Source organism: Erpetoichthys calabaricus, chromosome 3, assembly GCF_900747795.2.
Source record: "Erpetoichthys calabaricus chromosome 3, fErpCal1.3, whole genome shotgun sequence".
Classification (NCBI taxonomy): domain Eukaryota; kingdom Metazoa; phylum Chordata; class Cladistia; order Polypteriformes; family Polypteridae; genus Erpetoichthys; species Erpetoichthys calabaricus.
In genome coordinates, this window is record NC_041396.2 from 275,415,595 (window position 1) to 275,429,065 (window position 13,471).

The following is a 13,471-nucleotide window of genomic DNA, read 5'->3' on the forward strand; positions in this document are numbered from 1 at the left end:
TCACAAATTAGTTTTCTAATATCTGATCCTGATAAAATGCTTTATTTCAGCTTAGCCTCTGAGAGAGAGAGGTTAGGAGCACACGCTGGTACATACCCACCACATGACAGACTACCTCAGGATCCCAGATTAGGGCCGGAGTGCAGCCATGCAACCTGGGAAACCTCAGCACACCACAGTTCTGATGGAATGGAACAGTGTGAGGTTTTTTATGGTGCCTGGAGTGCCAATTCTGCCACCAAACCCCAAGATTTCCCTGTAGGTTGGAGGGCCTACTTGCAGGGCTGGATGCGGGTTAACGTCATAACAAGGACGGAGCAATTGCAGGTTAAGGGCCTTGCTCAAGGGCCCAGACAAACCCTGGAACTTTTGGCAAAACTAATCTCTTAAAAATAAAGGCGCCAACATGGTTCTTCAGAGCAATGCCATAGGGGGATCATTTTTGGTTCCCAAAAGACTCCTCCATATGAAGGTTCCAGAAAGAACCTTCACTTAGATTATAACAGCCTCCATTGTATATAGTAAATAACCATGGTTAAGACGGTAACAGATTTGTGAAATACCAATGGCTCATGATTTTAAAAGGACTCATGGTGCATACAGTAACACAAGCGGGTTTTCCTAATCTGTTAGTGTACTGATAGATAGCCTACCAAAAATTCAAGATTTCAGGGTTTTTCTACTTATTAAAAACGGTGAACACACACACACACATTATGGTGATTTATCATTGCCAATCCACCTAACCTGTACATCTTTGGATTGTAAGAGTAAACCGGAGTACCCGGAGATATGTGAACACAAGGAGGACATGCAAACTCCAAACACGGTGCACCAGGAAAGTGAACCCTGGTCTCCTTGTTGTGAGGCAGCTGTGCCACCCTGCCACCAAATATTCAAATATATTATAAAACAACTTTTCAAGGAAAGAAAGCTAAGGCACATGAAAATGGCTGTTAAGTTAAACAAAGCTGCATTTTCATTCACAGATTTTATTTACCTTTAAAGGTCTGGAAGATATTAGAACCTACTGGTGCTGATTAAGATGCAACTGGCCCTAGATGGGACACCAGTTCATATTTTTGGTTGGGATGTTTAACACTGTTTTCTTCCAGATATGCATCACCTTTGGAACAATTCCTTATGTCTGCAATTTCTGTAACCACTGGCAATAGAGAACCTGCCAAGTATAGATTTAAAATACGATTGCTGCACATCAGAGCAATATACACATCTTTGGGATATTAAATGTGGATGAAAGTCACCCTTCACAGCCTAAAGCTACAATGTGCAGAAATTTGTATTTGCTGCTGCTTCACTTTATAGCCATATATGCAGATATGTAGCTGATTTGTTTCAGTTTGTTCATGGAAATAATTTACAGCTCTGCCTTACCTGTTTCTGTATCTACTGTTACAGACTACATATTCCAGCAGAACTTGACCTGTTTATTTCTTGAAGCCATCAATCGCTGCAATTTCCCCATGCATTTCTTACATTATCGTGTCTCAGGTTGACACAGACCTTCCCAGGATCACTCCAGAAAGAAATACCAGACAACGGCCGAGTACACACTTGTACTCAATGAAGGAGGTCTACAATAGTTAGAGTTACACAGTCAGCTAACCTTCATGACATTGGGATGTAGAGGAATACCCTGAAAGAGCCCACATAGACACTGAAAGAGAAGTGAATCTTACCCACATCCTTGGAGTAGACATTTCAAGAGCAGTGAATGGAATCAACATCCACGGAGCAGACACTTAAAGAAGCACTGAATCAAATCCACATTCATGGAGCTTTCAGGTGAAGATGCTAACCAATGTGTCACCATAAAGACAAACCCTTGTACTGTCTAAATTAACTTTTAAAATGCATATCTGGTGGTTTTCATTTAATGTGTTTTTCACATAGTCAAATATAACGTAACTAGCTGTGTAAGCCCGTACTGTAAAAAGCCCTGGGTCCCAGAAACTACTGAAATCGTCTGAAAAAAAATTGAAATGTACAGATGTCAGGTAATTGAAAGGAACTTCTCTGGGTGTCTCTCTCCTAGGAGGTTTCGTTTTGCTGACGTGCTCACATCGCTGGTGTATTAGTGTCGGGAGGAAAACTAAAAGAAGTACCATTTCACCGATGTGCTCGACTCGCTTCTGTATTAGCGGCTAAGCAAGTGACTTTCTTCGGAGGTTTCGCTTTGTCGGCGCGCTGCCCTCACTTATGTATCCTCAGAGCTGGAGCCTTTAGCCCGACTCCACCTCTCACTTTCGGGCCTGACAGACAGACAGATACGCTTCCACGCATAGACATTTATATACAAGAGTAGAACAGTGACAGTATCTTTCTGGGAAAATATTACCTTTTATTTTTAAAAAAATGACACAATTTTACTTTACCACAATGTGGCAGAAGTCAACTAAAGGCATCCTGTAAAAATGAACAGCATTTCCTCATCCCATTTCACCATTTTGAAAACAAATACAAGACACAAACCTTAATATCTACAGTACAGTGCCTGTCTATATGCCATTAAAAGGTGCTTATGTTGCATTTTATAGTTTTTAACATGGCAGGGTATAAAAGTTTGTAAAAAAGGTAAAGTAACACAGGGTTTTGGTTCTGAGGACTGAACTGACATTCTTGGATATTAACGCCTAAAACTTTATCTACTAAAGCAAATATTCCAATAGGCAAGAATTTGCACGAGTTCCAAAGTGACTGTAGTTACATGGACTACAAAACACAAATATTAAAATCTATAGTTCTCACTTATTTGTTTAACCATTACTACCAGATCTACAGTATTTACACAACTTGCTTATGGTTAAAATTAAACTGTAACACGGTGAGCAAAGCAGAATCCTGTGGCTTTGGACTTCTTGTGGATTGGAGATCTTTATCATCACATTCACAGTGAAAACATCGTAAAAATCGCCTGCCACAGTTATTTTGATGTTCGTCTACGAGCTAAATCAGTTATACAAGTCCCTCAAAGAATTTAACAAAAGCCTCAAAGTAAAGAACAAGGATGCAACTCCTACTTCCAATAGCAGATGGTCAAAGCTGAAGGAAAAAGAAGAATACTGGACGTGTGCCAGGTCATAATCATTAGGCTTCATTCAGTACTTGTAGAATATTTGTAACATAAGAAGTTCTGTGGGAAAACCCCTGCAGCTGTTAAACAGTAAATTCCCTTTAAGGGAAAAAACAAAATGTTGTGTTATAAGGTGTTATTTTGTCTGTGTTGTAGGCAGACAGTGTGGCATAGGGATTAAAGTGGGGGACTCTGAAGCACAAGGTTTGATTCCTGTTTTGGACTCGCTGTGTATAATATACATCACATTAATGTGTGTGTGCTAACAATTGTATTGTTTTTCTGATCCTGTATGTCACCTTGAATAAAAGTGTTAGTAAACAAACACTAATAAATATGTGTTAAAATGCAGTCAATGACTTTAAAAGACATGTTTTATGCAGGCAACTGGCAATAGGTTTTTTTTTAGTTAGTCTAGAAAACCTTTACAATGCATTAGCCCCACTTTACAAAAGTTTGACAGCGGAAATCAGAAGAAAGGTGCCAAGTCTTAATATCTTATTCCTGACCGGTCTAAGTACTATGCTATAATTTACACAGATATCTCAAGCTTTCCACAGTTTGCACAAACAATTTCTTTTTGGATATGTTGTAGTTAGAAGGCACTTCTTTTCACCTGAAAGTTGGAATCAGAATGACACAGCATTTCATAATTTCAGTTTAATAACTTTTGATGACAAGGCACAGTCGCACAGTGATTAACATTCCAGGAGGTGTTTGCATGATTTTATCTGTGTCTGTGGTCTGCGGTCTTCTTTGGGAATTATTTCTAACCTGGACATAGCAATTTGCATGTGTTTTTTAGAAATATGTTTACTTTGAGGGCAATGGTACTTAATTCATACAACACAATGTGACCATGAACAAGTCACGTCTCCTGCTTATGATGTAACTAGAAAAAATTAAAAAGAAATGTAACCAATTGCAGCTCTCAGGTGTTGTAAATCACCTTGGATAAAGGTGTCAGTAAAATAACAAGTAATAATAATATTATTGGGAACTGTTGTCCAATATTAGAATATTAGAGCAGTCTAGATGAGAACAGGCCATTCAGCCCAACAAAGCTCGACAGTCCTATCCACTTAATTTTTCTACAATAACATCAAGTCAGGCTTTGAAAGTCCCTAAAATCTTACTGCCTACCACACTACTTGGCAACATATGCCAAGTGTCTGTGGTTCTTTGTGTAAAGAAAAGAGTAGAAAAGAGTAAAGTAAGAGTCTCGATCCACTGGACTAATTCTTCACCCAAAAATATACAGTACATACAGTAGATACACACACACACATACACACACATATATATATATATATATATATATATATATATATATATATATATATATGGAAGAGAAGGTCTGTGATACAGTTTGCATATTTGCAGCTGGAGATCCACAAAGGGAGAAAAATGAATCCCGTATCATAACCCCTGCCAGGGGTCTTCATCAGAGGATAATACTTAGACTTACAGGAATGAAAAGCCAATATATAGCAAAAAAATTACGTGGGGGAGGTGGCTAAGTCAGTGTGATCGGGAGGGGGGGTTTTGGGTGTACAGTTTATTTATTATGAACATGTTCTTCTTAAGTTTGCATTTGATAGCCAAGATTCGGCCAGCTCTCTGGCACTTTTAGTACTGGCCTTAAATTATATATAGTACTAGAGGGCTTTGCCCCCTGCTCTCTTTGCTCACCAACCCCCGTGTTTAGTTTTCCAGGTACACACTTTTAAGATTTTTTTTTCTTTGTATTGTTGCTATTTCATTAGTTTTACTTTTATTCTTTTTATTTAATCTTTAGAGTCCCAACATGCTGAATCTTTTTAATGAGGTCACTGACACATGTGTTTAATGACTTTGTACTATAATTCAGGATAGGTTTCTCTGTTTGGAATTTCAGCACAGACAAAGCGATCTACATCATCAGCGGTTAATATATTTTTTTGCAAAGTAACCAATGAATGCATGTGAGGTAAACCCCGTTTTTGAAATTCTCTGACTTAAACTTCAAAGCCTTACAATATTTACATACTTCAGACATATCACCTATGTCCATATATTCGATCTCTATTCACCTTTTCATTATTTCTCCGAGTAATAATTTCTCTTTGTTTGCGCTAATGCAATGTTTACTTTCTTTGTTTTGACACTTTCTTTTTTTTCTGCTTTCATATTCTGTATCTTGCTCTGCATGTGTTTCGCGCTTACGTTTTTTTTTTTTTTGAGTCTTTTGAATTCCAGTTTTCATTATCTCTAACCTGCTCTGCATGTGTTTGGCCCCTTTGTTTTTTAACCTCTTTATGATGTTTAACTTTGTTTTCTACTCTGTCTTTTATTTCTGACCTCGCTTTCTCCTGCTATTTTTTCAATTAAACCTGGTCCATGATGATTATTTTACCTTTTTTCGAGTAATAATTTCCTTTTGTTTGTGCTAATGTGATCTTTACTATCTTTTTTTGATACTGTAGCGATGACCGTGTCTGGCAAGAAAAGAGAAGATGTAAAAAAAAATAACAGATAGATGTAGTAAAATCTCACAGAAGTTTTGCTTGAATAATCAAGAAAAAGAACGGCAACTTCGTAACCCCAAACACAACCTTCTAGCACCCTCTCCAACCCCTCCTCCCGTCCCACCCCCCCTTACCGCATCAATCAATACCCTGCTGTCAGTCTTCCATGCTGTACTCCGCCCTCCCTCAATCGAACCTAACAGTCACTCCAAAAAAATAAAGGCTTCAACCTGCCTGGGACTCCACAATACTTTCTAATTTTACTGCTTCCATATTCTTTACCTTTCTCTGCATGTGTATCGCGCCATCGATTTTCTTTGACCTTTTCGAATTCCACTGCTGTTATAATCTCTAATCTGCTCTGCATGTGTATAGCACCAACATTTTTGAAGATCACATCTCGTCTCCCTAGTCTTTCTCTCCCAGGATTGTTTTTTATAATAAGAGAGATATGTTACTTACCCCATGTAGTACAAAGTGATGGATAATAAAATGTTTTAATTTACATTTTTTCACAGAGGACGGTCATAACAATGGTGACCAGCACTGGACAACAGCAAACAATGTCAAAAATGTCATGTTGCTTGTGTCACATAATCCACATGTCAGGTCATTTAGTCGTATGCCCACAACATATGCATTTTTTGCTGAAATATTGCTTTTGAATTTGAATTGAAAACTCGGCTCTCCTCATCATTCATTGGTCAAGAGTCCTGTCTTCAATTTAAAAATGCAATCCTGTGTGAAGGTGTTTCCAGTTTGTGGACTACTTTCCTTTTCTGGAGTTACTTAACAATATTTTAGCAAAACATATGTGTTTTGTTTATTGTGAGCAACAGAACAGATGATATGACATGAAAACATGAGATTGCATTTTTTTTCTCTGCCATCACTACAAACTTCATGGCATAACATAAAAAAATATTATTTTGGGGTGGGAGTATTCCTTTATCGTAATATATAACATCTATGGATATGGTGTTGTAGTCCACAATGATAATAATGATAGCTGAAGTGTAGAAAATGGTACGTTATAGTACTGCAGTTATTTATAGGCATGACATTTTATTAATGCGCTAAGAGAAAGTATCCTGATTTTCTTTTCTTATCAATTATATTTTAAGATTGTGCAGTTTATCAGTTTTTTTCTTACATAATAAAATGTTTTCCTTCTTAAATTCTTTAGAATACACACTGAACACTTCTGATTTGTGACAGTCATTTTGTGATAGAATTATTGCCATTAATATGTCTGCAGGGATCCCAATACAAAATGACCTATCCATGTTTAAGTTCACTATTTAGGTAAATTATGTTTTTCACAATGTTATTTGGGAGAAAAAGCATAATAAAGCATGCAATTTACAAGCATTGTAATATGGAAATATAGCAAGTGATTGACACATTTCTGCTTACAGAGTACAACATCAAATTTAATTCCATCAAGGAGAAAAATGAATAGCACTTCTGTCTCCTTCCCATGCTCCTCCTCGAGGGTCGTTTCCTTCCCTTCCAATTCTGGCTTGCTCGCATGAGGTAGAGTGGCCACATTTTATGTGGGACCCTGGAGTACTTCTGGTGCCAAGTGCATTGCACCCCAAAATTACTTCCAGGCCACACAGAAGCTACACAAAGTAGGAAGGTTCTCTTCCAGCAATGTCTCCTGTCAGCATTCTTGGGTGCCCTTTCACACTACAATTACCAGGCAAACAACCCTGTGGGTGTCCAAGGTGGGATCTACCCAGAGGAATAATGCCCCCTCTCATGCTGGGGGATGAATTGTTCATAATGTCCAGCCTCCCCAGTCCATTCAGTATGCTTTCATTTGATTTGAGGTTCCTCCCGACTGGGTTATGTCTCCACTCCTGTGATCCTTCAGTCACAGCCAACTGACTGAGTAGGTTATTATCCTCAGTCCCAGTCAGGATGCCAGTCCAACCATTCTGGCACTCACACACTATTTCACAGAATTGAAATGCAATCTGACTATATAATGAAACTTGTTACACAATATTGTATTTTAGTATGTAAGGAAATTCCAGCCCCTACTGTTCTTAGTACTTGGCATGGCCTGTTTGGGATTTAGTGGCTAGTATTTAACTTACTGGCGATACCTGCAGGAGGTGACAATGTCCTCAATTTGTTTACACTTTTCGGACCAAATGACTTTCTCTACAGTACATAAACCATCATTTTTTGCATTGTTTTTCACAGTTTTCTGAGCTAAATGTCATTCTTGGGCTCTGCTCGGATTTCGTTCTGCTTTGCATCATTCACAGTTTGGAATGAATCTATCTGGAGTCTTAAATTCTTGTTGGGGTTAAAATAGACTGAGATCCGAACTGGGTGTCTTATGTTTAGAATGCTATGTCATGTTGGGCATCCCAGATCGGTTCAACTGAAAATTTTTGCAGATGTCTCTGGGGAGTCTTCACCTCAGACAAGTACTTTGCTAAACATGGCACTGTTTCAGATTTCTTTTGTCCTTAGGTGATTCCATGTCTGTCTTGGTAATGTACAGTGCATCTCTGAATGTGTCTTAATTTTTCAATAGTGACAAAATGTAAAACAACTAACCTTAAAAACATAGATATAGTGGATTCAGATCCCTTCACTTTCTGCACACTTTATTGTGTTGTAGACATTACTTTAAATTGATAAATTTGCTATTTTTACCCATCAATTTTACCATTAGACTATAACCCATAATGACAAAGTAAAAATATTTTTTCAGTAATATTTGCAAATTTATCAAAAATCAAAAACTGAAATCTCTCAATTATGTAAGTATTCACATTGTTAATTTAGTACTTTGTTGAAACCTCTCTGGCAGCAATTACAGCCTTGAGTCTTCTTGAGTCTCTACAAGCTTTACACACATGGATTTGGGCAGTTTATCATTTTCGTCCTGGCAGACCCTCTCGAGCTCCATTATGAAGTTTATGTAAACTTCCATCTTCAGCTGTAACCACATGCAGTATGTTCTATGGGGTTTAAGTCTGGGCTTTGGCTGAGCAACTCAAGGACGGACAGAGACTTGGGACGTTGTCATATCATGCAAATATTGTGCTTGTTTTCAACAGTGCATATTCTTTAAAGCTTTCATAGCAGGTTTTTAGTGTGTATTCCACCTTCTTTTTATAGTGTGAATGTGTTTTCAATTTCTCTCTTACTTTCTCAAATCCATATAATCAGGATACTGTATTTCTCATCTTTTTTCTTGTATTTGCCAAAAACATTATTTTTTAAAAATATTTATACAGTTTTCTTAAGGTTAAATCACATTACAATAAGTAAAGTCCAACTCAATCAAAAATACAATCAGTTCTTCATTCCATAAAATCAACAGCCATTAAATCACAATCAACATATAACACTCCACCCAACCCAATTCAGAGACCTATGTAAACAAACAAATAAAAAATATGAGATAGTTTCCAAATGCATAATAAAACCTCAAAGGACAGAAAAACAGCTACAGGGGCAGTAGCCCGATAGGCCACTTAAGGACAGCATTAGTGAATTCTTGTCAAATTCTGAATAAGCTGCACATTACAAGGTTCCTTGTAAGGAAAATTAGAATTTTTTTTCTATTCTTAAGTAATATTTTATATCTCTTTCCTATTGTGGCAGCACGGTGGCACAGTGGTAGCGCTGCTGCTTCGCAGTAAGGAGACCTGGGTTCACTCCCTGTGTGGAGTTTGCATGTTCTCCCTGTGTCTGCGTGGGTTTCATCCGGGTGCTCCAGTTTCCTCCCACAGTCCAAAGACATGCAGGTTAGGTGCATTGGCGATCCTAAATTGCCCCTAGTGTGTGCTTGGTGTGTGTGTGTGTGCCCTGCAGTGGGCTGGCACCCTGCCTGGGATTTGTTCCTGCCTTGTTCCTTGTGCTGGCTGGGATTGGCTCCAGCAGATCCCCGTGACCCTGTGTTAGGATATAGCGGGTTGGAAAATGACTGAGTTATGAAGAGTAGGTTAAGATTCTCCTACTTAAGAAAGATAAGTTGACGGGGGAGTAACATATTATAGGATATCACAACTGATTTATCATGGTGTAATCTTATCTTGTCTACCGTTATTGTGTCTACGAGTAACCCTATTAGTGGATTAGTCCAGCACTATAAGATAAAAAAGTAAATACTGTATTGCTCCTTAAAATTTTCTTAGTGTGAGACATACACTATGGCGCCAAAGTTTTGTGAACACCTGATCGTCACTCTTATGTGAGCTTGTTGGACATCTCATTCCAAAACAATGGACATTAATGTGGAGCAAACCCAAATGGCTATAGCAGCCTCCTTTCTTCTGTGATGCCAAAAAGGCATTTGTGAGGTCAAGTACTGACATTGGAGATGAAGATCTGGCTCACAATTTTAATGCATGCCAAAGGTGTTCAGTAGGTCTGAGGTCAGGGCTCTGTCCCCGGCCATTTGAGTTCTTCCACATTAGACACATCAAATCATCTTTTATGGACCTGACTTTGAATTGTTGAAAATGTTGTTATTTGCACTAGCATTAAAAGTACCCACCACTGGAATCAAGGGGTCTAGCCCAGACCCTCACACCATTATCCACCAAACTTCACACTACGTATGATGCAGTCCTGAAAGTAGTGTTCTCCTGGCATCTACCAAATCCAGATTTGTCCATTGGATTGCCAGATAATGAAGTGTTGCTTCATCACTCTAGGGAACACGTTTCCACAACTCCAGAGTTCAATGGCGGTGTGCTTTACACCACTCCAGCCAATCACTCCAGTGATCTTATGTGCTTGTGTGCAGCTGCTTGACCATGGAAACTCATTTCAAGAAGCTTGTGACATACAGTGCTGATGTTGCTTCCAGGGGCAGTTTGGAACTCTGTTGAGAGTGATGCAACCAAAGGTAGAACTACACACCTCAGCATTCAGCGGCCCTGCTGTGAATTTGTGTTGTCTCCCATTTTGTAGTTGAGCTGTTGTTGCTCTTCAGTGCTTCCACTTAACAACAATAGCAGTTACAATCGACCGGGGCAGATATAGCAGAGCAGAAACTTCACACACTGGCTATGAGAGTGCCAAATTTAAAGCCACAGAGCTCTTCAGTATGACCCTTCTACTGCCAGCACTTGTCAATTAAGATTGCATGGCTATGTGCTTCATTTTTTTGCACTTCTTAACAATGGGTGCAACTGGAACACCTGAACTCAATAATTTGGAGTGGTGTCCACCATAATTTTGGCTGTATAGTGTATGACCTAATAAGGCTGGTACATTATGACATTGCTTGTAGTTAGCACTCTGCCCCTGAAATTTTACATAATTTCATCATGAAATATTTGTGGACAATACAAATACAAAGGGGTGTAGCACAAAACTCTGGGCCGTGTACATAAGCAGTCTCTGTGGGCCCCATCCTCTCGATCCATGTCTGTCACACATACTTTTCATACCAGGCTTTGAGGGCCCTCTTACCCAGTGGGCCCTGGGTAACCATTACCCTTTTTCCTCCCACTATAACGTCCATGACAATACACATAATGTTGAAAAGAAGTGTATCTGGTAAAAAACTGAATAGATAGATAGATAGATAGATAGATAGATAGATAGATAGATACTTTATTAATCCCAGGGGGAAATTCACAAATACCATTCTTTTCTGAGATATTAATTAAGAGTTGACTTTTTCATTATTGCCTAAGATTGTACCTGGGTGCACATCATGAAATTAGTTGATAAAGTCCAAAAATACTTCCAATACCTTCATCATTAATAGACTTCCATTACTTTTTCACATTAATCTTATGAAATTTGTCAAAATAAATATAACTATGTTTGAATATAGTTTAGCTATTTTTGAGGCATAGTTGATCAAAGGATGTAAACATATTGTTAATACAGAAGTCTGTAAAGGTCTGGATACCCGGATCCATGACTTAAATATGTGGAATATGACTATTGTGCACTGGGGCAACAAAGAATAACTTTCTTACCCTTTTTAAAATATGTTTTACATTATTTCCACATTTTAAATGAGTCATGCACAACCAGATTGCTATTGAATTTATGATAGTTTATTGATGGACAGAGCACAAAGAAAAACATACACAGAAGAGCTTGAAAGAGATTACTATCAAAAGCTAACCAAGCAGAGAGAGTCCCATTATATTCTGATTTTTTTTTTCCATCATCTTAAAGTATAAATATTTGCAACCCAGTAGAAAAACTGGAAGTTAGGTAATGTCACGCTCCCCCACTTGCTTCAGATTTTTGCAGAATTACATTCTTAATGTATGACCTTTTGCATTTCTGATGAACAAAATTACAATTGAATCTAACTTAAAAACTTAAGAGTCTTAGGATTTACCAAGCATATTGATTTTCAAGCCAAGAATCTTTTCATAGATGTACAGTATTTAAGTTTTAATAGCTATGAGTTCATATACAAAGCATTGCCATTTTAAAATTTAACTGAATGAAATTGACTGCTTGATGAAGAATGTAAGATGTAACCATTTTCTCCGACAGCTTTTGGGCTGTGATTTTAATCACATAACTGCTATAGCCGTTCAATTCCCAGACTCCCCAAGTTCAACTCTTCCACTGGTGAGCTCAGTGGTTTAAACATCTGCCTTTGAATATATATTGTATGTAGCTTTAACTTGACTGCATGATACATCACAAGATGTGTAGATTCACTTTTTTAAGCAATTTAATATCTAAATATTAAGCTAACAGCTTTATTTTAGTAGCCTTGTTAGCTTCATGCAGTGCTAGGCTAAGCAATAAAAGAGTTGTCTTGAATATGTGTGCCTACATTTTTTCATTTATTGTATGATATTCCATTGCACATAATGGTCTATTCACTGCTGCATATTATTTTTTTTCTGTATGTGCAAATGCATGCAAGTACAGGTGCCACCTTCTGCATGGAGGACAGATATAGTATCTGCTTGGCTTTGGGCTTGTTAAGCCCTGGGTTAGCATATGACAGCGTTTCTCAACCTTTAAGTGTTTGCGACCCGAGTTTTCATAACAGTTTTAATCGCGCTTTCCTAAGGTTTTTTTGAAAGGAGACCACTAATACCAATTTGTTCTTTTTTAATTAATTATATATCATAGATGCATATTTTCTTATACCTACTTAACTTTTATCGACATTTATCTAACTCTATATTTATTTTTCTAGTATCAGAATGTAGTTTAAGTTAATTTGTTTTGGTTTCAATAGATGTATTTTTCATATTTTCTTGTTTTCACATCAGTTTGAGAACCACTGGCATATGATGTTTTGGTTTATTTTTTCTTACCCACACTCATCCACATGCCCAGTTAGACTAATTTGGATTCAACAATTCACCTAATCTGTATGTGATTGGGGATGTAGGAGGAAACCCAGAGTTCACTTGGGACATGTAGACTCTGAACAATGTTTAGGCATGAGATACAAACCCAAGAAGCAGCAGCCCTACTGGGCCCCATTTCACAAGATCTACTCATCTGTACAGTATTCAGATTGCTAGTAAACAACATTTCCATTCCTAATACTATAACGTTCCATTTTTCACCTTGTTAAACAATTTCAGACATGTGCATGGTTTTGTGTGATTTTACTTCTTTATTCACATGAAAACTCCACCCATGACATTTGCTGTGAGCACACAATTGAGGAGGAATGCATCCTAGGAAAAACAATGCCAAGAATCAGTGGTAAAATATATTACTTACAATTTCCTTTTGCTTTCATAGACATACCTCAGAAACACAGAGGGCATGTTTTCTGAAATCGAAACTTTTGTTGCCACAAACTGGACATATTAGGTAAGTTGAAGGCTTTTTTTTATGATCCAACCAATGCCCCATTGACCCAATTTTAATCAAGTAACAAGCACTG

At 37.8% G+C, this 13,471-nt stretch overlaps 1 protein-coding gene across 3 annotated transcripts in view; it reads left to right on the top strand.

Moving 5' to 3' along the window:
• si:dkey-19b23.8 (uncharacterized) overlaps positions 1–13,471 on the top strand; it is a 73,679-nt gene that overhangs the window by 22,237 nt on the left and 37,971 nt on the right. For 2 of the 3 annotated variants that reach the window (XM_028798353.2, XM_028798349.2), the window contains exon 2: positions 13,327–13,398. The exons of the other annotated variant lie outside the window; for it this stretch is intronic. The gene's annotated coding sequence lies outside the window, so the exon portion shown is untranslated. The remainder of the gene's footprint in view (positions 1–13,326; positions 13,399–13,471) is intronic. 3 annotated transcript variants of the gene reach the window in all.